At 52.9% G+C, this 25,969-nt stretch overlaps 1 long non-coding RNA gene across 1 annotated transcript; it reads left to right on the top strand.

Moving 5' to 3' along the window:
• Positions 1 to 95: 95 nt before the first annotated feature.
• On the top strand, positions 96 to 25,969 carry LOC118887430. Its single transcript, XR_005018000.1, has 3 exons — positions 96 to 239; positions 25,487 to 25,580; positions 25,786 to 25,969. It is a non-coding gene; the product is annotated as an uncharacterized LOC118887430 (long non-coding RNA).

Here is a 25,969-nt window from a genome sequence, read left to right as displayed (position 1 = left end):
TCACTGCTCCTGGCTGTTGGCTGGGCTCTGGAAGCCCCCTCGCCTTAATGCAGCGCCCGCCGACGTCACGGCGGCCTGCGACCAATCAGCGGCTCGCGGTCCCTCTGTAAACCATTCTGCATCCCCCGGCTGGGGAGAGTGCCGGGAGACCGCGTTTAGAGGATCAGTGGCGGCGGCAACCGCGGCCCGGCGCGGTGCGGGCGGCGGGCAGCGAGGTGCCCGGGTCCCCTGCTGCTCCGGTAAGGCGTCGGTTTCGGTGGGAGAGACTGAGAGAGCGCGGGAGTAGGCGCAGGCGGAGGGCAGAGTTCTGCCGGAGAGGGGCAGTAACCCAAGATCGAGCCTTGTGGGAGGTTGGGGTGCAGCTGGGTCCGGGAGCCTCGGCGGCCCAGGTGCACTCTTTGGCTTTGCAGTTCAGCGGGTGCTGGCTTTTTTTTTTTTTTTTTTTTCCTCTTGCTTTCTTGGCCTAGAAGTTTGCCCCGGGAGCAGCGCTTGTCTTTGGGGGAGTTGGGCGGGGGAGGGCGTTTGGCAGCAGAATCTCCTTCCTCCGGTCCCTCCTTCTGTGCCCCCTCCCCCAGTCCATCCAAAGTCCACAGGGTCCGGGTCTCTGGGAGATCTGGGTGTCTGTTTCCCGCAGCGCAGTCTTGGAAAGTTGATTCCGGCGGTTTCCTGGTGGGGCGGGGGAGACCGGAGGCGCGGCGCCGGGGCGGGGGAAAAGAGTGGGTGGGGAAGCGCCTCGGGTGAGGAGTTGCAACCCCGGCGAGAAGTTGTGAGAAAACTGTGATCCGGAGACACCTTTTCCATACAAAAACAAAAGACTAGGCGGGAAACCATGGGGCAATAGCGGCGGCTGGGGGGTGGCGGTAGTGACGGTGGGAACGGGGACGTCCTGGGGGCTCCACGGCGAGGCTGCAGAGGATTGGGGTGTGCAGAGTACGGGCCCGGCCGCCCTGTCCCCTTTTCCAGGCTCCGGGCTGGCACCAGCTTCCCCGGACAAGCGCAGAACAACCTCCAGTAGTTCACGTCTTAGGCAACCTATACTTCCCTAATTTTCCTCAGGGTATAAACTAGGGACCACTGCCCACGGGGGCAGATTTTCCCAGAAGTGGGGGTCGGGTCCGGGTCCTGAGACTCTTAGCCTCGAAGAGTCACTCTAGTTCCGCGGCCCATACCAGTCAAATACCAAATTCCGTTTCGACAGCACCATTTCTATGCTTAACCGGGACTTCTCCCCAAGTGAAATCTGAAGGTGGCAGGGCTGGGCAGTCCCGCATTTGCTCCTCGTTTTTGTTTTTTGGGGGCAGGGGTGTTAGAAAGGCGCATTCGGCCCGAGTGTGGAAGGAAATAAGGATGCGCAGCCAGCCAGCAAGGTCTAGCCGGTATTTTGAGAATGGCCTTTTGACCCCCCACGCGGTGCTGGGTTCAGACATCTCACACACGGCCGGAGCTAAGTTGGGGGAAATGCGCCCTGCAATGCAATTGTTATGAACGTGGCAGGCAAGGAATCCAGTTCTTTGCAAAATGGAATACCCTCTTCGAACGAACCGGTTAGCCGCAAGAGCGAATTTGGTTTGCGCTCTGTGGACTGGGATTTTAGGGCTCTGCCAACACTCTTTTCCTTCCTCTAAGCCTCCGCGCGCCCAGCCCTGCACCCCCGAGGCCCGCCGGCAGCCCCCGCCTTGCCGCCCGCGTCACCTTTTCACTGGAAGCCGAAGCCAAGGCCGGCAGTGAGGCTCTTTGGCGCTCCGCCCATCTTGACCTCTGGGCGCGAGGGCCCTTTCGCCTTCTCCGCACCTCCTCCACACACACCTGGCCTCTGGCTCCCCACTGCGGGGAGGGCGGCGTTGGGGCTGGTTGTCTCTCGCAACAGCCCCCTACGCGGGTCTCTCCCAGGCCGGGGCTCAGGGCAGAGCTGGGGATGCGGAGGGCGGCTCTCCAACCCAGCAGGGCGGCTTCGAAGGATGCGACTTGGCTTTGTGCTCCTCCCGCGGACCCGGCATTTCCAGGAGCCAGCCGACCCGTAGCCCGTACTCCAGGACCCGGGGAGGCGCTAAGAGCTGCGTGGCGAGGGGTCCTCGCCTCCTCCACCCTGACCCGGAGGCACCTCCCCAGTCCGCTGCGCCGGGTGAGGCCCGCGGGAGGGGGTGGTCCTGTGAGCGGTCTCCACGCTCTCCCCACCACCCCCCCACACCCCCAGCTGTCTTGGTTCTCGCCGCCAGCGCCCTCAACTCAACCGCCCCTTTCTGGAATCTATAGCGGACCCTGTCCCGAGTGGCTCCACCCCGCCCCCGCCCCAGCTGGGCTCCTTCTCATGCAAAGCAGAGGGACCGCGGGGGTGGGGGGCAGTCGGCGGGGACTTACGGGGCGACAGCTGGACCCGGCTGCCGGCCCTTCCTGAACCCGAGGCCTGCCGTCTCCTTTCGAGTGGGCTGGAGGAGGTTTGCTGCAGCCGTTTGGGGGTGCGGGGACCTCGACGTGGGGGAAAGAGGGTCCCTCCCTGAGGGCGGACTAGCGCGGCAAGAGAGTTGAGGGCGAGGGCAGGACGCGGACTCTAGGCCATCGGGCTCCGGGGTCCAGATGGCTCAGTAAACAGGTCCTCGGGAACTAACCCCGGTGTCTCGCAGGGCGTCGGGGTGAGAAACTCGAAGCGCGCCTCCTGGCTCCTGATTCTAGAAATTTAAGTCCAATTTTAACGCCTCCAAGGCGACAGCACAGTAGATTAATGTGTTTTCTTCTTATTTCCATTGAGCTTTTATTTTAAAATGTAATTGGTCGCAGAGACATGGAGAGAAAACTGACCGTCTCCGAAGCTTCTCAGCTCAGCTCTGCTTTTAAACCCATGTCTGCTCAGCCAAGAGCACCAAACTTGCCTCCTCACCCTCTCCGCCACCCTTACTGCCTGCGTCCTGAAGTCCGCAGGCGCTTTCTACCCAAAGCTCTCCACGTCTCCCATACCCACAACCACGCACAGCGCACGGCTGCCAGGTGGTGTAAATTCTGCACCGGGTGCCGGGAGGGGCAATCTGCCGCCCAGTCATCGCTCAGTGGCCGCAGAATCCTCTGGACCTCATCCCAGACGTCCTTGGAAAAGACCCCAGAGGGCCCTGGAAGCGGCTTTCACATCACAGGTTTCCGCTATGAGAATCGCCTTGAGGATCAGCCCAAGAGGAGGGACCTGGCCCGGAAACGGGGGATGGGAGGGTTCTGCCAGCTCTTCCCAGCCGCCCTGCAGTTGGGGGGCTGAAGGCTCCCCCTCCTGCACCCCCTTTCTTCCCGCCGCCTCCTTGATTCCGAGCCCTACGTGGCCTCCCTCCCCGACGAGTGGCTTGGGAGGCCCAAGGACCCGAGCTTGCCGACAAGGTCGGCTGCTGTTGGTCCTGATAACGCCCACCGCCCCGGCCGCTTCCCTCCTCGCCCAGGGCGCTCCTGTACAGCCCGCGGCCTCCAGAAACCGGCGGTGAGGCCGCGAAAGGGGGCGCCTGGGGCGGAGCGGGCTCTAGATGGGTACCTGCGCCCGGCCCGCAGCAATAGGGCGCGACCAGCCGCCACCTTCCAGGAAGAGGGAGGAGGGAGCGAGCCGGGCGCGTCCGGGACCCTTCCAGGACCGGAGGCCACGCAAGCTCTGCACAGAGTCGGTGAGGACGCCACACGTGCGACGCAGGAAGCTGGCCCGAGTCCCTGGGATCTGATCTGACCTCTCCCCGCTCTCTCCTTGCCCTCTCTCGTTTGCTCCTGCCTCGGGTTGCCTTAATCTCACTCCAACACTCTCTCCTGGAAATGATCTACTTGCGTGCAGCACTTTACAGTTTTTATCGCAACCTGCCCAGAACCACATAGTAAGAGGGGGGATCGGTATTAGCTCCTTCCCGGGGAAGAAACCCAAGTTAGGGGGTTTGCCCGAGATTCCTGGGTCAGTGTGCTACTGAAGGCGAGAAGTTTGGGGGTCTTGTCACCCTGCCCCTTTGTGTACTTGCCCCAGCCATGTTTCCAAGGCCCGGGTTGGGGGAGGCGGGGGACCTCGAGGCCAGGAAAGGGCAGCATCCGGCCGGGCCTTCACGGTGCGTGCTCGGGCTGGGTAAACAACGCCAGGCTTCCCACGAGGGCTGGAGGCACCCTGGGCACGAAGCGGGGAGCCAGGTCGAGCGTGGTGATCTCAGATGCAAGTCAGCACCGCCGCACGGAGCAAAGACAGGACATGAAGAGTCTGGGACGGAGAGGGTGAGCTGGAGAAGGCGGGACAGAGAGAGAAAGAAGTCAGGGCAGGGGGATGGGAACAGCGAATAAGGGCAGAAACCCAAAGGAAAACAGAGAAGGACTGTGGAAAATAAGTGGGGAATAAAAGGAGGAAAGACATACTGGGGGAAATGCGTGGAGGAGTGGAGGAAAAGAAACCCAGCGACAAAAAAGGTGGCAGGGAGAGGCTCAGAGCCCAGGACCCAGCAGGTGTTGCGGGCGGGTCCTGGCAGTGACTGGAGGGTGTCTGGTGTGTGACAGTCGGGATCGCAGGCAGGAGAAAAGGAGGCGGCCTTTTTGGTGGGAGACTCAGAGCCCGTGGAAAAGCGTGTGAGCGGCTCTGGGCAGGAATCCAACAAATAAATAAAACGTCTAAGACAGCGTGACAACAATGTGTATTTGGGTGCGTGCCCGTGTTCCTCTGTCTGAACACACTCACAGCCAGTAAGGAAGACAAACGGGGCTCGTGCCTCCGAGTAATTAATCCTCTCACTAATTGACTCTCTCCCCTTACCTAATGGCGGTGGTCACTGCTGATATCTGGAGAGACATCAGGTGGGGAGAGAGAGAGAAAGACACCCCAAAGCTAACCATCTTTGGGACTGGGATTGAGTTCTTTCTGCACTTGGCAGCTCTAAGCCCCGCCTTTTTGGGGGACAGAGTTCCATAGATGTTGCTGCCTCACCAGCCCCTCCATGTTTGCACTAATAAAGCTCTCCTCAGATTAGGGGTGCCCAGGAGCCCTACGCGCACACACACACACACACACACACACACACCCCCTTCATCAATCTCAGAGGCTGAAAGCCACCCACTGCCCCTCTGCTGGACATTGCCTACCTCCAGGCGACACCAAAGCTCCCCCTCCCTGTTGTTCCCCCAGGAGCCCAGACCCTGCACCCCCTTCTTTCAGTCACCACTTACTCTTCCCTGACCTGGGATGTGTCCTGCAGCCCCTAGCAGAGCAGGCGAAGATTCGAATGAGGAAGCAGCAGGAGGGAATGAGGTCAGGGCAAGGATGGGAAGAAGCTTCTGGGGACAAACCCACTCAGACTTGGGTGGAGGGACACAAGAGGGGAGCAACGCACACCTGGCAGGAGTGAGGCCTCTGGGGACAGGAGAAAAAAGGTGGCCGCTATGTACCGTGGGAGAGAGTGTCAAGTGTGTGGGAGGGCAGGAAGGTGACCATGTCTGTGACTGCGAGGGCGACGGTTCTGTCTCTCTGTGTGAGCACAGGGAGGGGCCCCTCTTATTTTCCCCACAGCACCCTCAGCTCTCAGGACTGGGGAAAGAGGCAGGGGAGAGAGGGTTGCACTGGGACGAAACCTCTGGTAGCTGAGTTGGCCCGAAGGGGCCCAAGGCCCACAGTCTGTCTGATGATGCATCTTTGAGGCTTGGGTTTGGGAGGTGAATGTCAACTCTCACCCCTTCGAGGTGGCAGCTTTGCTCTGTTGGCTCCTCAGAGGCTAAATAATTGCTGAGATCCATAAACCACCCAGTCTAGGGAGAGGAAAGGGGGGAGGGCAGTTCCTCAGGAAAAAAAAAATCCACTCCCCCAACTAAATACATTTTTAATTGTCCCTTGGGAACATTTGTACATTTGACCAAAGCAAATCCCCAAGCAGTAACAGCAAAATTCGTCATAGGGGCTGGCAGTCCGGAGAGAGTTGGGGGTCTGGAGAAGAGGGAGGTGGGGAGAGATGGCGGGCATGTATTTGAGAAAGTGAGAAACTTGGCTCTTCCCTCCCTGTTGCCGTCATGCTTTAGAAAGAAAGTGAGCAAGAGGGATAAAGTTCCAGAGGAAAGAAAGAGAAGGGCATATAAAAGGCACATCCAAAGCAGAAAGGAAAGAAAGTGAAGAAGAAAGAAAAAGACAGGTGGGGGGCAGAGACGGTAATAAAACAGGGTGAAGGCGGCCCCAGGAGGCTGGGCCTCGTCCCAAACCATCCGTCTTCATTGTCTCCGTGTGTGCAAAGGCAACTCTGGCATAAGGAAAAGCCACTATTGGAGCTGCGGCTTTATTTTATATCCTATACATCAGGAGGGAGGCAAAGCTTTATTTTCGCCAAGAGACAGATATTTTATTTCTCTCTTACGGTTTTATGTGTGAGAGATGTCAGGTTGCCACAATGGATGGCTAATGCATAGGCAAGAGGAAACCGTGTTGGCATGCTGTGTGTCATGGGGTCTTGGGGGGGTGAGCGGGCCTGGGATTTAGGGCTGATGGGCCACTCTGGGGGATTTCTGCTAAAACATCTCTCTTCATAAATCCAGAAGCATGGTCAGCTCAACAGGGAGAAGAAGGAGTTTTAGAGGGAAAAGAGTTGGGCTTAGTAATAAACGGAACACACAAAGGAACGGCTTACCTTCCGAGAGGCTGGGGCAACAGGGGCAAGGCGGCCCCATGGAAATGCCAAGACCCACGTCGAAATACACACGTGCCATTCACAGGGAAGTATTTTCCTATAGAATCCAATGTCAGTTTGCTTCCTTGTCCCATTTGATATTTTCCCACTCTTGTTTCTCCCTTCACCAGAAATCTTTTTTCACCTCCTCAGAGCCTGGAGTGGGGGCAGAGCTATTAATTTGCAAATCATCTGATCTGTGAAAGGATCAAGATGCCTGTTTTTCACCACTAAATCCAATGTCTTGAGTGGACACACGTGTGCACACGTGAGCCCATCATGCTGTGAATCCTGGGAGTGTAGGTGCCAGATTTGAATCCAAGGAAAGCACCTCCCACCCCGGCCCCCCTCCCCTGGGACCTGTGGCCGAATTAAGCCTTAGATCCCAAACTGCATAATGTTCATATTTTTAAACCTGGAGAGAAGGGGGAGTGAAGAGACAAAGACAGCAGGGAAGCATGTCCACTAGTCTCCTCCACTCCCAGCCCCCACAAACCATGTCTTATGAGAGTAGCTTTTACTCATTCTCATGTCCTACTCTTGTAATTTTTTGCTTTCTTGGTTTACATCCACAGTGGAGCAGAAAGGTGATCATGCCCTTTCCCTCTTTTCAGAGGATGGGAGGCAGCACAGGGTCTCTGGACAGTGAACATGGGGACCTGGCCACACTCTCCTTAGCCATGACCTTTGGGGAACACACTGAACCTTTTGGGGCATCAGTTTCCCCATCTGTAATCCGAGGGAATTTGGCTACATAATTGCTCAGGTTCCTTCTAGCTCCGACCTCCTCTGACCGAATGAGATAATGTGTGGAAACACTTTGTAAACGCTAAAGCCGGACGAATGCCAGGGATTATTATTACGATTCTAATCAATCCTCTTTTCTCCATGTGGATCTTGGCTGGTTAGTGTCAGCAAGCAGGCTGAAGAGGACCGACAGCGAGAAAGCATAGCGGAGGTGGAAAAGCTCTGTGCCATGGACAGAAAAAACAACTCTGTCTCTCCAGAAACATTCTGTCCCTATGCACTCCCACCCCCCAGGCCTGGTGGGAAGGGGTGGGGAGGATGAGGAGGAGGAGGCCTCACTTGGTAGGACCCATTTCAGTTTAAATGCAGGCAGAGAGTGTATTTCTTCCAAAGCATCGTTTGTCTCCAAGTAACTGACATAGGAACCTGATGTGAAGGCGATTTGCAATTGTTTTTTCCAGGAAGAAAGGAAAGAGCAAGGTGTAGCTGATTAGCAAGTTAATTATTTCAGTACCCCAAGGGTTCCAGCGTGGTGGTAAGTTGTCCAGCCCTGGTGTAATTTCACAGTCCGTGCATTTCCTGGGGAGCACCTGGGGTGCCCAGGTCTGTCTCTCTCTCTCCATCCACCTGCCTTATTTCTTTCTGACACACCTGGGGAGCTGAGTAGGGGCTGGGTGGTAGATGGTGTGGCATATATATCTGGCCTAGGCTGCAGGCGGGGCGCTGGACAGAGAACGGGGGGGAAGCCTCAACCTCTGCCGAGTGTTTAATTATCTGGCCCTTCCTTCTTCTTAAAAAAAAATCTGTTGTTGAATAAATATTAATGAGGCAGGTTATCAGAAAGTGGAGTTGCTGTGAGGTTATTTCCCCAGACTTAGCATGGAAAGAAACTGGGTTGGAGGCGCCCTTTTGCCTCTTACCTCCTCCCAGTCCTGGACCGCTCTCCGATGCTCATCTTTGCTTTCACAACTCTGGCCACCACTTGGTCTGCAGTGGTTTCCTCCAATCTCCCTTTAAGATCTGATTTCCCCTTGAGGGAGGGGAGGGAGGATTGTGTGGTCAAACAGGACACCTCCCTCAGAGAGATAAGTTGGGGATGTGAACATTAGCTTCAAAATGAGCAGCTTCTGTAGATCTCTGCTCTCTGGGCTGGTAGGGCTGGCCCCCTGCTGCTCCTCAAGAGATGGGGAGGGCTCTGCAGTACTTAAGAGTGGTCCCATCTGCTCAGACTTGCCTTTCATAAGGGGAGGGATTTATGCAGTGTCCTTGTGCACAGACCTGGGATTTGCCTGAAAACCATGGGCCTCTGAGAATATTACTGAACGCTAAAGTGTTCAGCCACGGAGATGATTCATGATTTGTCTGCATGGACGTGTGTGTGTGTGTGTGTGTGTGCGCACGTGCACGCGTGCGCCTGCTAGGGAGGGGCACACACATTGATGGATGCTTTTCCCCATTCTTACTTCTAATCCAAACATTAGGAAACTTTCTTTTTTCTTTATTCACTCAGGAGCCAGCCCACAGCGTCAGGCTCTGGAGACTTCAGCGTGTGAAGATGATACAGTACTCTTTGGTGCTGGCACTGAAGCAGGTTGGCTGATATCACTGCTGGCGGAGAGGGGCCGGGGGCTGTCTGGAAAGATAGTTCTGATGACTGCTTTGCTGCAGGTGGCAGAGGATTTGGGGAGTGCGGGGGTGGGGGGGGGAGGCGGTACTAATCGCTGTTCAAATTAGGCTGCTTGTCTTTACCTTACAGGCCTCCGGAGTCTCAGTCGGAGGGAAGTTACAGAAACTTAGAACACAGGAAGGCAGGTGTAGGGAGTTCCTTGTCTCAATCTTGGTAGCGCCAAGCCAAAATGAAGCCCACAGATGGTAAGAAGAGATCCCAGAGAACAGGGCTTGGAGGGTCCACATGGGATCTTGACCTCTTTTCGTGGCCCAGTGGCTGGGCAGGGAGCATTTTCCGCTTGGATACCCCTCAGTGGTGGTTCTCCCATTTTCTTGCTCATGTTCTAGTTTGGACCCCAGCCTTCCCAGCTCTTGAGTTTTTCTTTTCTCTCAGGCCATTCATAATTTAGCTGACATTTCAGGCCATGGGTCAGCCCACGTTTTGAAAGGGGAGCTGGTGGGCCTGTAACTATGTGCAAGGTCGTTCTCCTTTGGGCTCAAGAGAGGATATAGTTTCTCCTTAAGAAAGAGAAGCAGGGAACCATTTCTATGAATCTCTTAATGAAGGATTTACTACCAATTTGATAAGTTCAATGCTCTTTTTACTCATTCTGAATGAATAACTTCGTCAGTCAACCCGAGGGGCTGCAAAACCTACAAAGATGCTTTCTTCGGCCTCCCTGTTTTAACACATGCTGGGGCTTGAGCCTGCCTCTGACAGACTGGGGAGGAGTAGAAACATTCCAGAGACCAGGTCTTAAGAGTGTTATCTCTTCCCCCACCCCAAATCCTCACCCTCCATTTTATCTCTCTTCACCACAAATGCAGAGACCTCCTAGGGAAGTGTGAAGGGATGGGTTTTAATCAGGTTTGGGGAAGGAAGGGGACTAAGTTGAGCCCAAAGAAACATGGGGACTGTTGGAATTTTTAGATGATGCCCCTCTGTTACACTTCTCATGTGTTGTGTATTATATCCTACAAATTATGCATTTGTGGCGGTAATCTACAGTGTGTACGTGGCGTTTGCCAAACCTGCTTGGCCGAAACAGTATTAAATAAAATTGTAAGAAATGCTTTCGGGGCCTTGCATGGCTTATTTAATTCTATCAATGACAGATACACGATGTTAATGTGTAGCATCTCAGTTGGCACAATATCATGTTTTGTTTATATAAGCCAGATACATCAAAGCACGAAAGATACAGTTTTTCCACACATACATTTCCCAGTGATTCCTTAGGAGAAATGTGATGAAAACAGCAGAAACCTTTTCTCTCTCCACATAAACTTGTACCCTGAACACACAGATTGCCAGTCACACATATTCATATGGCCAGCTGGCCACGTACCTATTGTTATATACAGGCCTCCACCAGTAAATGCACATGTAGATTCTGTAAACGTAGATGCAGCTTTATACACTAGTACACAATTACAGACACATATACCAGCATTTTAGACTCTCTGGTACATTTGCGCGTATCTCCTCCCATAACTACCCTGCTGCGTAGACAGATGCTGATGTGAACATGTGTACCATCCCGCACGTGGATACTTACATGTCCACATGCAAGTGTTCTCGGTGAGAGTGCACACATGCCTGGAAGGACGCATGCCCACACGCAGGAGAGTCCTCTCCACATAAGTGTGAATCTAGGTATATGTGCACATTTGCACACACACATACTCCCACACCCCTGCTCCTGGGTACACACTGACACTCCATATGGCCAAGGTGCCACAGCTGCCCTGTTCCTCTCCAGACCTGGTGGACATTGTCTGAATTGCATGTTTGTCCTGGATGAGCCCTGAGGCCTTCAGGATGGGAGGCCAGGAGGAGTAGGGTTAAGATGCCAGCCCGCCCGGCCTCTGATGAAGATAATACGAAAATGTGGGGATGGCAGGAAGGGGTCGGGTAGCTGGTCTCTGCAGAAAGAGATGCCTCCAAAAGAGGATCAATCTCTTGTTTGCTCACTTAACAAATGAGGCAGATATCTGATTGGCTTCTGTGGTCCTGGGTCTGCTGCCAGTGATCTGTGTGAGCCTAGGTAACCGGCTTGCTGGGCCTCAGTTTCTACATCTGTTAATTGAAGTATTGGCCTAGACCAGTAGTTCTCAACCCTGCCTACATAGTAGAAACATCTGGGGAGCTTTTAAAAAATAAAACACCTGGGCTCCACCCCAGACCAATTAGATCAGAATCTCTGGAGGTACGTACCTGGCATTTCACTTTTTAAAAAGTGCCCCACGGAATTCCCTGGTGGTCCAGTGGTTAGGACTCGGTGCTTTCACTTCTGGGGCCCGGGTTCAATCCCTGGTCAGGGAACTAAGATCCCACAAGACGAGCGGTGCGGCCAGAAAAAAAAAAAGTGCCCCAGGTGATTCTATGTTCAACCAATGTTGGAATCCACTGGCCTAGATGCTCTCCAAGGCCCTTCTAGCCCTAAAACTCTATGCCATGGAGGACCTTTTAATTTATAAAGCACTGTGCTGGGCACCAGGGTACTCTGCCGAAAGTTCTAATTCACTTGTATAAGATCATAACAAGTCATTAAAATTACTCTTCTTTCAGTTTAGGAAGAGGATAATTTTTGAACAAATTCTATTTATGCTGGAAGAACTCAGGCCTGCATTTCCAGCTCCCTCTTTGTTCCCTTCCATCTTTGTTCCAATCTTCCATATATTAATTATCTGCCATAGATGCGAATAGTATAAGTGGGTCCCTAATAAATGTGATCGATACCTTGTTAACTGCACATATTTCCTGTCTGGCTCCTCACCCAACCTGTCAGGTAGCGTGGTATTTTTAGTAGGGTGAATGATGAGGCACAGGTCTCCTGGGGAAAGTCCCCCTGCCCCAGCCCTGAGTCAGAGAACACCAGCCCCTAGGCCCATGCCCCAGTTCTGGAGGCTGGTGTGCTAGCTGAAGAAAACGCCTTGAGCTGCGTGTCCTAGAAAGCTGCTCTCAGACTTGGGCCTTTGGGAATCCTACCTTAATATTCTGCAACCACAGTCCCCAGGCAGAGCCGGTCCCTCTCGAAAACAAATCTGCTCACAGCCGCACCTGCTGGAAGAGGCGGAGTCCAGCTGAGGCATCTCAGCCACGTGGCAAGCAGGAGGCAGAGATGAGGCGACTCGGGCTGCCACCTGTGGGCCCCTTTCTCAGTTGGAGGATGCTTAACAGAGCGTAGGGGAGGGGCTCTGCCTTTCACCTGGGTGGGATGGAGGAAGAGGTGTTCATTCTGGATGCAGAGCTCCTACGCCTCCATCAGTGTTATCATTCACTGGAGTCCAGGTTAGGGGTCTCCCGGAGAGACTCAGGACGGAGTCTGGTTCTTGCTCTTTCCCACAATCTCCCTCTCTCTGTAGCTCTGCTGGCCGGCCCAGGAGGCAAGCCAGGCTGGGTTGATCTTTCTCCTGAAGGCGTTTGGACTAGTTTTCTTCCTTCGGAAGGTTGTCCCAATGCACCTACCGTTGCTCTACTGTCCAGGTGAGCACTGGAGGCCGTGATGGGGCCAGAGAGCCCTGTGGTTTGGGCTCTCACCCTCTCATCCGCTCATGCTTGCTTTTTCTCCAACTGCCTCGATTTTTCCCTGTCTCCTTCATTTTGTCTCCTTTCATTTTCTCCCCTGACCACATACCAAATCTGGTCTCGGCCCCCAAGGGGGCCTGCACACCGGGCAAGAAAGGTTGCTGATCACAGAGGACATCTCAAGTCCTGCCCAGTCCTTTCCCCCCTCTCCTCACCTTCCCTCGCAGGGAGGCCGGACTTGGTGCCGAGGAGGGAACCCCAGACGCAGCTCAGGATCCTTGGATTCTAAATCTAGATCCAGAGCCCAGCTTCCCACGCCTGTGCCCCTTCCCAGGGCCCACCTCCCATTGGGCCTGGGGAGCATCACACCCCAGGATGTGATGGATTCCCCAGGCACCTTCAAAGGGCTCCACATTTGTTTGCAGTGCAGACCTTGAATCCTGCTCTGGTCATAAATGTTGTTTATTTTGACTAGGACCTACTGAAAGGGGACTGGGGGTTAGGGAGGGCAAAGAGAGGATTCCATAGGGAAGATCATAAAACCATTAGCAGGGCAGGGCTTTCAGGGGTCACAGGATCATAGAATTTTCTGGCTGGAAAGAACATAGGCCATCGGAAAGGTCAGAGAAGGCCACTTTTTCAGCAAAAGGCCTCTAGGGGCCATACAGGGCTAGGGTGGCAGGCTTTGGGCCTCTTTCTAGAAAGTGGACACAGGGTGTGGAGGCATGACCCCCCAATAACCTTACACCAGGTGGGGGAGGCCAACAGTTGCTGAACATGATGGATTTGCCCTCTCAGTGGGAAGAACCAGTTGCCTGAATGTGCATTGGAGCCCCTTGTTCCGGGGAAGGGGCACAGCTCCGGGTAAAGGAAATAAAATCACCTCCCATTCTGCTCCTACCATCATTTTGAGCAGCTAGTATGTACCAGGTGCTATGCTTGATGCTCCTCCAGTACCTTCAAAACAATTCTGAAAGAGATGTTATCTCCGTTTTGCAGATAAGGCAGTTGAAGCTCAGAGAGGGGCGCTGGGTTGCCCAAGGTCACACAGCAAGTTGGTGGTAAGACTGGGATTAGACCTGAAGAATTCAGATTCTTTAAGCCTAATCGCCTTTCCATCTCCCCTCCCCTCCCCTCCCCTCCCCTCCCCTTCACCATCTGCTATGATCTGGTCCCCTGCAACCTCAGAGACGGAATGGGAGCAGGGCTCTGTTCCCTTTAAAGGTGATGTTGGGGGTGAGGAAGCTCACTTCTAGTAAAGGGAGAAGAGCAGCCTTGGGCTCCTTCCACTCCCCGGCACAGACCCCTTTACTTGCTGTGAGGCTTAGAGCAAGTCACTTCACCTCTCTGAGCCATACTTCTGGATCCATCTCCAGACCTGAGGTCTTCATGGGAGGTGAGGGTTGGCAGAGGTGGCAGCAAGCTGTTTCCCTTTGAGCCCCTCTTTGGTGTAATAGCTCTGGGGGGGTGGGGGGAGATGAGACTTGGTTTTGCCCTCAAGGCCGACTCAAATCACAAAAAAGGCACCTCAAAAGCAGGCAAGGCAAGGCTCACCGAGATCCCTGCTGAGAATGCAGGAGGCTGAGAGCCAGGGCAGAGGCTGGGCTGTGAAGAGGCAGCTTAAGCAATGAGTTCTCCCCTGATCCCCTGCCTGTGTAATCCAGTTGCTCAGAGAATGGAAAATCCCCTTCCTCTTCCCCTGCCTCCTTCTCCACAAAGGCCTCCTAATAGGCCTGCCAGGTTTGGGGTGCTAATCTGCTCAGACACCACTCTGGGAACAGGTTGCCTGGGCTCCCAATCCCAGCTGCCCCTCAGTGGGAGATGGGGAAAGCTGGTGGAGGGTCAGGGGTCCTAGCACTTGGGGGTCTCCTGCTGTCTGGCCTGTCCAAAAGATCAGGGACACTCATGGGCCTCTGTGATGAGGGGACTTCAGGGATGGGGAAGGGAGGTGGGCAGGAGGGCTGGGTCCTGGGGCAGAGGTGCCTTGGGTGGGACTTGTTATTAAACAGCCCCATTATTTCACCCACCACACTCCTTTCATTTTTATTTGAAGACAGCTCCCTCCCCAGCACCTTCACCTCCCCACCCCCTACACTTTCACTCATCCATCCACTGAGCTGCTGACAGCTGCCCTGCGGGTGAACTCCAATCCTCCTGCGGCTGGAGAGATACTGGTGGGGGGCTCAGGCCAGAGCATGCCCCTTCCATCCCCCCCTCCCCCTACACACATACTCACTCCCTCAGGGCAGTGCCACCTTGGCTCCATGAATCAGACACAGAGAGGAGAAAATGAAGGAGGCAGGAGAGCTGGGAGACGACGAAAAGAGAAGAAATGGTGCAACGGGGGGGAAGAAGAGGAAGGAAACAGAAAACAGAGAAGCAGGAGTGAAAGAGGAAGAGGGAGGGCATGGAGGAGGAGGAGAGAGAGGGAAAGAAATCAAGAAGGTGGAAAAGGAGGAGGAGAAGTGAAGGAAGGATGAAAGGAGGGAGGGCAGGGGTCGGAAGACTGGGAAGAACTAGGGCGTCACCCTGCATGGTGGGGGCAGTGGGAAGACGGGCAGGGATGTTGGACAGGGAGGAGGGGGCTACACAGGCAGGAGGGAAGGCAGGGGTCTCTCCACAGGCGAGGGAGGAGGCTGGGTGCAGCCTCGCCCACCAGCTCCCACCTCTGGGTGAAGGTTAGTCACTGCAATGCCTCTGACCACATCAATGGCTAGCCAGACCGTAACCACGGGGGTCTCTGGCTTGGGGTGGTCAGAACTGTGAGGACCATCCTGTCCCCTCCCAGGATGGTGACAGCTTCTGCCCGGTCAGCATGGCCATGCCCACCTCATGCCTGCAGCCTCCATCCTGCCTGCTCCTCTTTGGTTACAGAGCCCATTGGGAGTTGGTCCTAATTGTTGGGTTTTATGACGTTATGAGGGACTGAGCCTTAAAGACCAAGTACTTTCCATCCCCCCTCACTTTACAGGTGGGGCACTGCAGCCCGGAGAGGGGAAGAAACCTGCCCACAGTTACATTGTGAGCCCTGCCTTTCTAACCTCATGCCGAAACAGCCAAAGAGGAAAGGGGCAGTGTGGCATCTCGGTGGAGGGCCCGGCTCTCTGTATTCAGTCCTCTCTGCTGGGAACACTACTACAGTGTTTTGTGTCCTAGATGAGGGGAAACGTTTGTGATTATGAATAGTTACCTTATTCTGAGTACTGCTATATGCCAGGCACTTTGGCATACATTATTCTGTCAGGTGGATATTCTATGTCCTGCCTTTACAGAGGAGTAAACCAAGGCCCAGAGAGGTTAAGTAACTTGCTCAAAGTCACACCACTAGGAATTGGAGCTGGGATTTGCTCAAAGCCCATGCTGAATCTCTAATGCCTTGCTCTCTCTCAGGTGATGATAGCTAATGTCCTCTACCCTCATTCTCCACCTCCTCATACTCTAAGGATTAGAGCTGACCCGACCCCCCTTGCCGTATGGGACTGATGTTGTCATGGAGAATGTAGCTGGGTGAATCCCTCTGACCACGTACTACTGACTCCCACCAAAGACCCCACAAGGACAAGGGTAAGGTCCCCTGAGACTCTGTGTGATTTATCTGGTGGTACTGCTATTTTATGGGATGGGCCAAAGAGGTGTCAGGAAGCAAGTTTGCTGTAAATCTCCTTTTTCTGCTTCCTTTCCCTCTGTATGTTCCCTCCTGGGATTTATGGTGGAACATGTTCAGAGCTAGGGACTTGGGGCTTGGGTTCAGGCTTGGGGTGGAAAGGCAAGGGACAATACATCTTCCTCCTACGGGATCTGCTAAATGTGTGTGTGTGCGCAGGAGCTACCCACGCTCCATCACAAGCCTGCACTGTGCGGTCCACAAAACCTTTATTAAGATCTCCCCAGTGCTCCAATAGTTCTGCAGACAGCACGCTGCCTGCACTAGGGGTTTGTTGTTGGGACCAACCCATAGGCTGGTGCCCCCTGCGTGCCTCCCTCACTGGTGGGCGTGAGTTTCTGAATCAAGCCAGGAACCTGGGAGCAGAGCCCACGTGGGAACAGATGTGTGACCCACATGCAATGCCTCTGAGGATGGGAAGAAGGGGGTGCTCCCCACGAGGGGGTAGGTCATGGGGTAGCTGGAAAGGAACCTGCTCGTGGGTACCTTTTGAGATTGGTGAGGCGGGCAGGGCAGGGGCAGGTAGGAGGGCTCCCTAGTTGGGCTATTGGGGAAGCTGTCTTGGCCTCCACTGCGGACACTGCACTCCAGCCGAGAGAAATGGAGCAAGATGCTGCAAATTTGACTTCTCACGTGTGCAGGGCCTGGAGCATCTACATCTCCTGGCTGGGGGTGTCTCTACCAGGGGGCGAGCCCAAGGTCACATACCAAGAGCGCTGACGGAGACTGGTGCACCATCTCCCCCTTCACACCTCTCCCCGCATCAAGGGCTTTCAGGGCTCTGAATACTGGGCTGTTTGTTCTGAGCTAAGCTTGGCCAGCTCAGGGGCCAGCAGATGCTGGCTGCAGCCAGAAGCCTAGAGACAGCTCAACCCAGGGAGAGAGGAGGAGGGGGAAGGAGAGGGAAGGAAAGAGTTGAGTAGGGGAGGGAAAGAAGGGGACAGGCTAGGGAATGCCTTTCCTGACTTGTTCCCCCCAACACACAGGTCTTTCCCTCTGCTGAACCCCTTCCCCGATCACAGGGCTCCTTACGTAGGTTCTGGTGGCCTTCAGTACTGTCCCCCTCCTTTGCAGGGGAATTTCTCCAAAGAGTCTATGGCACCTGGAGGATATGTCTTGGGCATCCCATACCTCTCCATGGTCCCAAGTCCAGTGTGCAGGACCTTAGGGGGGGTTCAGTGAGTCCTGGCAAAATGAACCCAGAAGAAAAGAGGAGATGTCACCCTTTGAGTGAATATCAGGTCACTCTCCCACCCCGTCCTTTCCCTGCTCCTCTCCTGGCTGCCCAAACCAGGGCTGCACTGTGTCTCCCGTTAAATATATGGAATTATCTATTACAATACTTCAATATTTATTACATTGATTTCACTTTAAATGCTTTGTAAATCATAGCAAAAAATAATGGCCTTCCAACAGAGAGTCATATACCGTAATCAACTGGAAGAAAGTCGGCATTGTAATTTAAAATAAAAAAAGTCCTTATGTGAGTCTCTCGTTTAAATTAAGAGACAGGACGTGATTCAAATAATAAGACCCAAGTGAGGCTGGTTTTTCTCGGCAAATTAGTAGAGGTTTTAACTGGAACTGAAAAGGTGTTAAGGTGGAACACTGACCTTATTAGACCTTAATTATTTTCTGTTGTTACTTTCCTGGAGCACAGGTGTTTTTTTTTTCCCAAAGTGGCCAGGTTAAGCTTCATCTCAGGAACTTTGCCTTTCGAGAGATATCACTTATCAAGAGGCATTAGTGGGATAAAGCGCAGACACTTCGCCTGTGTCCCTTGTCTCCATCCTAGAGTTTCCTGGGCACCTACAACTCCTGGTTTGCAGGCAACATTCTTGTCCTTGAAAACGGAGGATTCACCCCGCTCTGTCCCCGGCTTCTTCAGCGTCTTCACCCAGCCTTCTTAGTGGCAGCCTCGTCCCGCTAGAGGTATCCTCTGCCAACTGGTACAGCCAGCGTCCATCTGGCCGGGAGAGAGGAGGGGACGTGTGCATACACGAACAGTGCGTGCGGGCGCATGTGTACGTGCGCGCATGCGCCTGCTGGCGGGGAGGGGGCGGGGGGGACGCAGCAGGTGGTACTTTCCTCATCTTTCAGTGCAGCCTTCCTGCTCTACCTTCCATGGCCAAATGCGGCTGATCATCGGTCCCAAAGCTAGCCAGGCCCAGCCCAAGATGTCCACGGCACCTGGAGATGAAAATGGAGCAAATGCCATCCCCTCTAAATGGAAATAATGCAAGTTAATGGCCCAGCACGGTGACTGGCACGTAGTGGGCATCCGGTAGTGGTGGTTCTATTTTTGCTGGAAGGAGACACAGTCAGAAAAGGGTCTTTTCCGCTTGTTTCCAGACCCCCCTCAATATCTCCTACTGGCCCTGGGGTGGGGTGCAGAGGTGGGGAAGAAATATTGAGCCCCAAGAAGGCCCCATGCAGACATCCATTACACGGCCGCACACCCCTCCTGGAAGATAACCTAGCTGAGCTCTTTTTATTAAGCACAGCCCTCTCCGTTCCTCCCACTGGCCTCCTAATCAACTGATTTGATCAGAGCGAGGAAGAACTTTCCCCCTGGCCTGGTGTCTTGGGGACCATGCCTCGTGGTTCATCACTATCCAGGAGAAGGTTGGGGTAGTGGGGAGGATGCTGTAGAGAGATAGGAAAGGACCCAGTGGGACCCATTTAGGCCATCACAGGTGGAGGGATCCCCAAAGGAAGAGGGAAATCAAGGCTTCTTTTGTTGCCTGTCAGCTGTGAATGTCGAGACAGAACCTGTATGCTTCAGAGGAGATCCAAAGTCCTAGAACATAAGGTCTGAAAAGGGTCATCTAGGCAGACTCTCTTGCTTTATAAAGGGGACAGTAAAGCACTTTGAAATGATTGAACACCCTGCCTGCGGGTCCATGGGGGGCTGAGTTGAGATGGTGACGGAGAGGACAAAAGCTGTGGGGATGTGGTCTCTGGCCTGGGGGAGGCCTGGCTGAGCTGAAGGGGTCCTGGAGCCTGGTGTGCAAGGCTTCACCTTGGGCCAGGCTCATCCTGGCACACGTGGGCCAATCCCTGCTTCCAGCTAGGTGGAGTGACCCTTTCTGGACCCTACTCATGTCTCTCATCACAGGCCGTGGATGAAGGAGGATGTACCAAGAGGAGCAGAGGTCAGGGCTCAGCAGCTGTGTGACCCAGGAAGCACTTCCCTTTCTGAACCTATTTCCTCCCTGCCCTACTTACTTAGCAAGGCATGGGGGAGATAAGGAGATGACTTGATGTAGACTTAATCAGACTTTCACTTGTGGGCTCATATTGAGTTTTACCTTCTTCTGTCCTACCTTCCCTGTGGCTTAACTCCAAATTCTGCCCTGCCAAGGAATGGGACAGGGGAGGAGGCTTAATCCTCCCAATAACATGACTGTAAGATAGGTAGATCGGGGGGCTTCCCTGGTGGCGCAGTGGTTGAGAATCTGCCTGCCAATGCAGGGGACACGGGTTCGAGCCCTGGTCTGGGAAGATCCCACATGCCGCGGAGCAACTAGGCCCGTGCGCCACAATTACTGAGCCTGCGCGTCTGGAGCTTGTTCTCTGCAAGAAGAGAGGCCGCGAGAGTGAGAGGCCCGCGCACCGCGATGAAGAGTGGCCCCCGCTTGCCGCAACTAGAGAAAGCCCTCACACAGAAACGAAGACCCAACACAGCCAAAAATAAATAAATAAATAAATAATAAAAATAAAGGAATTCCTTTAAAAAAAAAAAAAAAGATAGGTAGATCGGTATATTATTGTACCCATGGGACAGATAAATAAACCGAGGCCCAGAAAGATTAAGTACCCTGCCCTCCCCTCTCCCCAGCTGCTAAGAGGCAGAACTGGGATATGAACCCAAGTCTCTCTGACTCTAGATACATCAGATCAATAATCTAGATACATCAGGGTAATAATACATGAGGGAATGTGAGTACCACGAGTGCGGGCATTTGTAGATGTTTTGTTCACTGCCGTCTCCCCAGCCCCTGGAACAGTACCTGACACACAGTGAACAACAAATATTTTAAAATAATGAATGTCAACTTTAATGGAAGGTAGCAAAGTGAGTTAGGAATGACCACTTTATTGGGAGCTAGATCTTATATCACAGTTTCATGAAAGTTTCTATGGGATGGAGAACTTGGGGTAGCATTTTACTGTCCATGGTAGCTCCTTCTGGCTGTTTTTATATCCAGTTACCACCATGTCAGTGGTTTAGGCCCCGGCTAGTAGTTAAATAGAAAGGAAATAAAATTAGGAAATAGCAACATTAGTAATAAAGTAAAATCTCCATAGACATACGCAGATTATATTAAAATGATGTCATAGAGGTAAACAGTGTCTTGCTCCTTGATAGAGCTCTTGGGAAGATGTTATGGAGAAGAGAACCCTGCATGTTTTCCCGGTCCATGCATCTTTTAGTTTTATACGTAAAGATATTGGCCCTTGATGCAAAGGAACCAACTTTTTATTCTGCCAATTTTTACTGAGCACCTACTATATTCCATGCACTGGGTGAGGCCCTGGCAGGTACAGAGATGCCCAAGGGATGGCCTGCCAAGAGCAAAGTCAAGGCCCTCAGGAGCAAAGTCAAGGCCTGGGGAGACTGCCCTCAGGGCAGCCAGACTTGTCCAACAGCCTGCTTGGCCCAACTTGGCTCTTCCTTCTCTCCTCCCTGGTGCGTGGAGAGTCAGCCTCTTGCTCCAGGAGGTCAGCCCAAGGGTCTCTCTCTTTCTCTCCCCACCCGCACCCTCACTTCTCACCCTCCACCCCTACCCCAATCCCTGGCTGACTGAAAAGGTGCAAGAGGGAATCTGAGAGATTCTGTGCTGTTTGTTTTGGGTTCAATGAAATCTCATTTACATGTGTTAATTGCAACTAATTGGCACTAATTGGATGAACAGGAAACCCTCTGGGAGCACTCATACCTTTAATTTGTAGTAAATATCATTAATTAACATATGCTAATTAGAGCCAATTAACATTGATTAAGGGTTTCCAGCTACTTGGAAAGTACAACTCTGTGTCCTCCTCTCTTGGTTGCCTTAAGTCAGCACAAAATATGATACATGGAGTCTGGGTGGGGAGAGGAGGACCCTTCTGGCCGCATCTCCAGGTGGGGGCCGTCACAGCCTTAGCAGCCCTCACCTGAGCTGGGTGCTTGGAGGATGGCAGCCTGCCCTCTCTCTCCCCAGGGCAGAGGGGGCTGCAGGGGAGGGGCTGCAAGGTTAGCGCTGCTTCTCAGGGAGTGGGAGAAACAGGCGGGGGATGTCCTGGGGATTGGGTGTTCTTTCCTTGGCCTGGCTGGAAGGGCAGGTTGAAAGACCGCTAGAGGTCAGCCTGGCAGGGAGGGTGGGGGGCAGCTCAGGCCAAGCAGGGTTTGGACTCCTCTTCCACAGATGACGGGAGGGTGGGAGCCCCCCATGATCTGAGGTCTGTTTAGTGCGTGTGTGTGCACCTCTATGTGGCATGGAGGTGTGAATAGGACACCTCCTTTGTCTGACAGGTGCACAGATGGTGGGACCACTTTTACCTGGGAACTGGAAGGCTTTTAGGTCTACTTTTAGTTCTATTACTAACTAGTTATGGGACTCTTGGGATTAATGTAAATATTACATATATGTATATATATATATGCACACACACATGCATACATAAATTGTCTTATTTTAGTCCAATTACAAAAGAAATAAATGTTTCTTGCAGACCCCTACCCCCACCCCCAGGAGTGCCCTTTCTGTAATAGGCTGCAAGGCCTGCCTTTCCTTTTCTGGAATATTCACCTCATTGTTTCATGTCCAATGTCCATCTTCACCAACAATTTATAAGTTCCCTGAAACAAAGTTCGAGTCTGGCTTGCTGATTGTGGCACTTCATGGGCACTAAAAAAAGCTGCTGCTAAGTATAATGATATGAAAAAAAATTTGTTGGGTGAATAAGTGAACACATAAAACCATCTGTAATTTCAACCGCTACAGAGAAAAATTTGATGTGTGTATATTTATATGTATATACATATTACATAAATAAAATATATGTTTTATATATATAAAACACACCTATATAATATGAATATCTATCCCAAGAGGCTTAGTGCAGTTTTTGCTTTAATAACTTCAAGTGTAAGTGCTACAAACTTTAAAAACCAAAGAAATCATTCAAAACCTGATTTAGATTTATTATACACTTACTTAGTTTTATGAATTTTGAATAATAAATTTAAAAATTTAATTTTCTGTTTTAGTCCCTCTGAATGAAAGTAGCAAAGAGTGACTCAAAAATGGAAACTAAAATTTTATTATTCAAAATTCACAAGACTAAATATGTGTATTTGTGCCAGCACTGAGAACTGTTCTTTCCTTTCAACCACTGGCTAAGTCATTAAGCCAGTTTCCTCATCTGTGCAATGAGGCCAGTGGTCCCTGCATTACCTTGACTCTCAGGCTTCTCATGTGGGAGGATATGGTGATTTTGCAACCCAAGAAAAGGAGTATTTCCCAGGCCACCTAGGAATAAAAAAACTTTATAGCTCCCAGATCTGAGCTTCTGGCTCTGATGGAAAGAGATGGGGCCAGGGTGAGACAGAACCTGGCGGAAACCTCACCTCCAAGGGGACCTCTGTTGTAGATCCTTACTTACCTAACTCAGAGGAACAGGGCTGCCCTGGAGGGGCTTGGGGGTCAGGACAATGCGAATTGCAAGGTTAGAAAGATCACCCTGTGAAGGGCAAATGATCCACTTTTCCATACAGGGAAAAGTGGATTAAAAGCCCTTGCTGTGGGGACTTCCCTGGTGGCGCAGTGGTTAAGAATCCACTTGCCAATGCAGGGAACACAGGTTCGAGCCCTGGTCCGGGAAGATCCCACATGCCACGGAGCAACTAAGCCCGTGCACCACAACTACTGAGCCCGCGCTCTAGAGCCCACGAGCCGCAACTATGAGCCTGCATGCCACAACTACTGAAGCCTGTGCGCCTAGAGCCCGTGCTCCGCAACAAGAGAAGCCACCGCAATGAGAAGCCCGTGCGCAACGAAGAGTAGCCCCCACTCGCCACAACTAGAGAAAAATCCGCTCGCAGCAACAAAGACCCAACGCAGCCAAAAATAAATAAATTAAAAAAAAAAAAAACCGCTTGCTGCGGGACAGGTTCTCTTCTAAATATTTTATATGCATCATTCACTTAATCCTCCCACAACCCAATGATGTAAGCACCATTATTACCCTCATTTCACAGATGAGGAAACTGAGGCTCAGAGAGGCCAACTAACGTGCCCCAGCTCACACAGCCAAGTGGCAGGGCTACAGCCTGAATTTAAGTTCAGCTGCTAGGTGCTGCCCCCTCCCTCCCACCCACATTTTTGGTGCCTGCAGAACAGCTCCAGGAAGCTCCAGGATCCTGGGGTGGATCCCCCAGCGCGGGGAGCTTCTGGCTCTGCCGAGGCCTCCGCAGCATTGCTGACCCATTGCGGACCCCATTCCCAGCCCCCTCCACGTGAATATCTGAGGTCTGAGGGAGAGCTGCTGGCGAGGTTCACAACAGCTTAATTACCAAAGTGATTTTAATTTGTTTTTGTTAATTGAAATCTCATTAAGCAAGTAATTTACTCCAGCACAGCTCAGGAGTGCACAATTCTACGCGTGAGGAGGCTAAAGGGGTTTTTAGAACTCACCTTAATCTGGGGACTGTGCTTCTGACTTCATCCTGTGGCCTGTGCGCGTGTGACTGGGTGTGTACACATGCCTCCCGGGGACAGGCCCTCCCAGCTGGCCAGGGGCCCCCTTTCTCCTTCTCGGCCTATACTTGCCTGTCCTACCACCCCTGGCCCCCCACCCGCCTTGCCCTGTATTCTGGAATGATGAAAAAAAAGTGAACCCAGGGCATCCCTCTGTAGAGCACGTGTGCACCCAGGTGTGTGGCACGTCGTACAGACACACGGATACCAGTTGGTATTTGTCTATCTTTGTGCCAAGCACTGCACTAGGCATGAACTGGAGATGCTGGGCAGACACATGGTGCTTTTTAAGGTTTTTTTCTGAACCCTGGACTTTATTAGTCCACCGACTAAATGTACTGAGTCCTCTTTCTTACTCACATCTCATGCATTGTAATCCCTTGCCATCATGGTCCTTCCCCGACGGTAAACTCCAAGAGGGCTGGGGCCCCTTGTCTTCTTCATGGCTGTGGCCTGGCTTAGCTGGGGGTTCTCAGCTGGGTTTGGGGTGGGCAATTCTTTATTTTTTTTGGCCGCGCCGCACGGCATACGGGATCTTAGTTCCCCAACCAGGGACTGAACCAGGGCCCACGCACCCACGCAGTGAAAGCACCGAGTCTTAACCACTGGACCGCTGGGGAACTCCCAGGGGTGGGCAATTCTTTATCAAATGGGACTGTGCTAGGAATTGCCATCCACTTAGCATTCCTGGACCTGGCTTATGCAGCACCGGTAACATCCCTGCAGATAAGTGTGACAAACCCAAACTTGCCCTCCGAGTGTTCCCAACCTCTCTGAGTGGGGTGGGGATTTGAAACCGGTGCAGGTGTCCACACACTGCCTGGCATGTAGTAGGTGGTCTGTGAGCATTTGCTGGGTGGGTGACCGAGAGCATTCATGATCTGTGCCTCTGACCTGGTCCGTGTTTCTCTGCGATGTGTGTGTGTGTGTGTGTGTGTGCGCGTGTGCGTGTGCATGTGTGACTGTGAAATGTGTGTGCTGCTCCTCTGACCTGTGCCCCTTGGTGCGCTGGGCCAGCAGAGGGTTCCGGGCCCTACTGCAGGCTGGAGCCCCAGTTCTCCAGAGCTCGTCGGCACTGGGCGTTTCCCCTCTCCCCTGGTGGCCTCATCGTCCCCTGGCTGCCTCTCCAAGGTCCCCGTCGCCCAGCTGCCTCCTCCTTTTGCCCCTGACTATGGCCACTTGGTAGTTTTCCAGGCCTGACATTTTGAACATGCAATGCCATATGTATCGCCACTCTCAGGTAATTATCACGTAAAATTAAGCTAGTCTTGTGCATGAAACCAGCAATTAGCCAGGGATTGAAGGTCAGGGAGAGCTCGTTTATAGAGTCGCTAACAAAATGTTAAGTGGAAGTGTGTGTCAGATGGGCCAGGAGGCTGGATTAGCCGGGGTCGCAGCGGTGGGACTGGAGAGCCGTGGAGACTCCCGGCTCTGTAGCACCAGGCACAGCAGGAGGAGCTGGGGATTTATGGCTCACACTTTTCTCTTCCAGCTCTCAGTCTGGGGCACGGCTTTGAAGGAAGGTTGCTAAGCCTGCTAAGTCCTAATGCACACCAACATCGTCTCCCTATTCATCCGGAAACCTGGTAGGTCCTCTCTCAAAGCCTGTATGTCATTCTACCTCCTACCTGGCTGCCCACCACCCCAGCATCTTACACTCTGCTGTGGGTCTCTGAAGACGACTCAGAAACTTTACACAGGCCATTCCCTTCGTTGGGAACGCCTCTCCATCTCTCTCAATTCCCTAATCGTCAGCCTGGAAATTTTCTATTTCTCTCCCCCAAATCTCAGGCCTCACTTCTCCAGGAGCCTTCCCAGGCCCCCGCCCTGTCCTCACTTTACTACAGAAGGAGTTACCTTCACTTTTGCACCATGAGTGTGTCTCCACTGTTGAATTTACACTCTGGCAACTTATTGGCACTGTGTCTGTCTGCACGACTGCACTGTGAACTATTCCTCTCTTCCTGGCGACCTG

This window comes from Balaenoptera musculus, chromosome 20, assembly GCF_009873245.2.
Source record: "Balaenoptera musculus isolate JJ_BM4_2016_0621 chromosome 20, mBalMus1.pri.v3, whole genome shotgun sequence".
NCBI lineage: Eukaryota > Metazoa > Chordata > Mammalia > Artiodactyla > Balaenopteridae > Balaenoptera > Balaenoptera musculus.
This window is presented reverse-complemented; position numbering and strand designations above follow the sequence as displayed.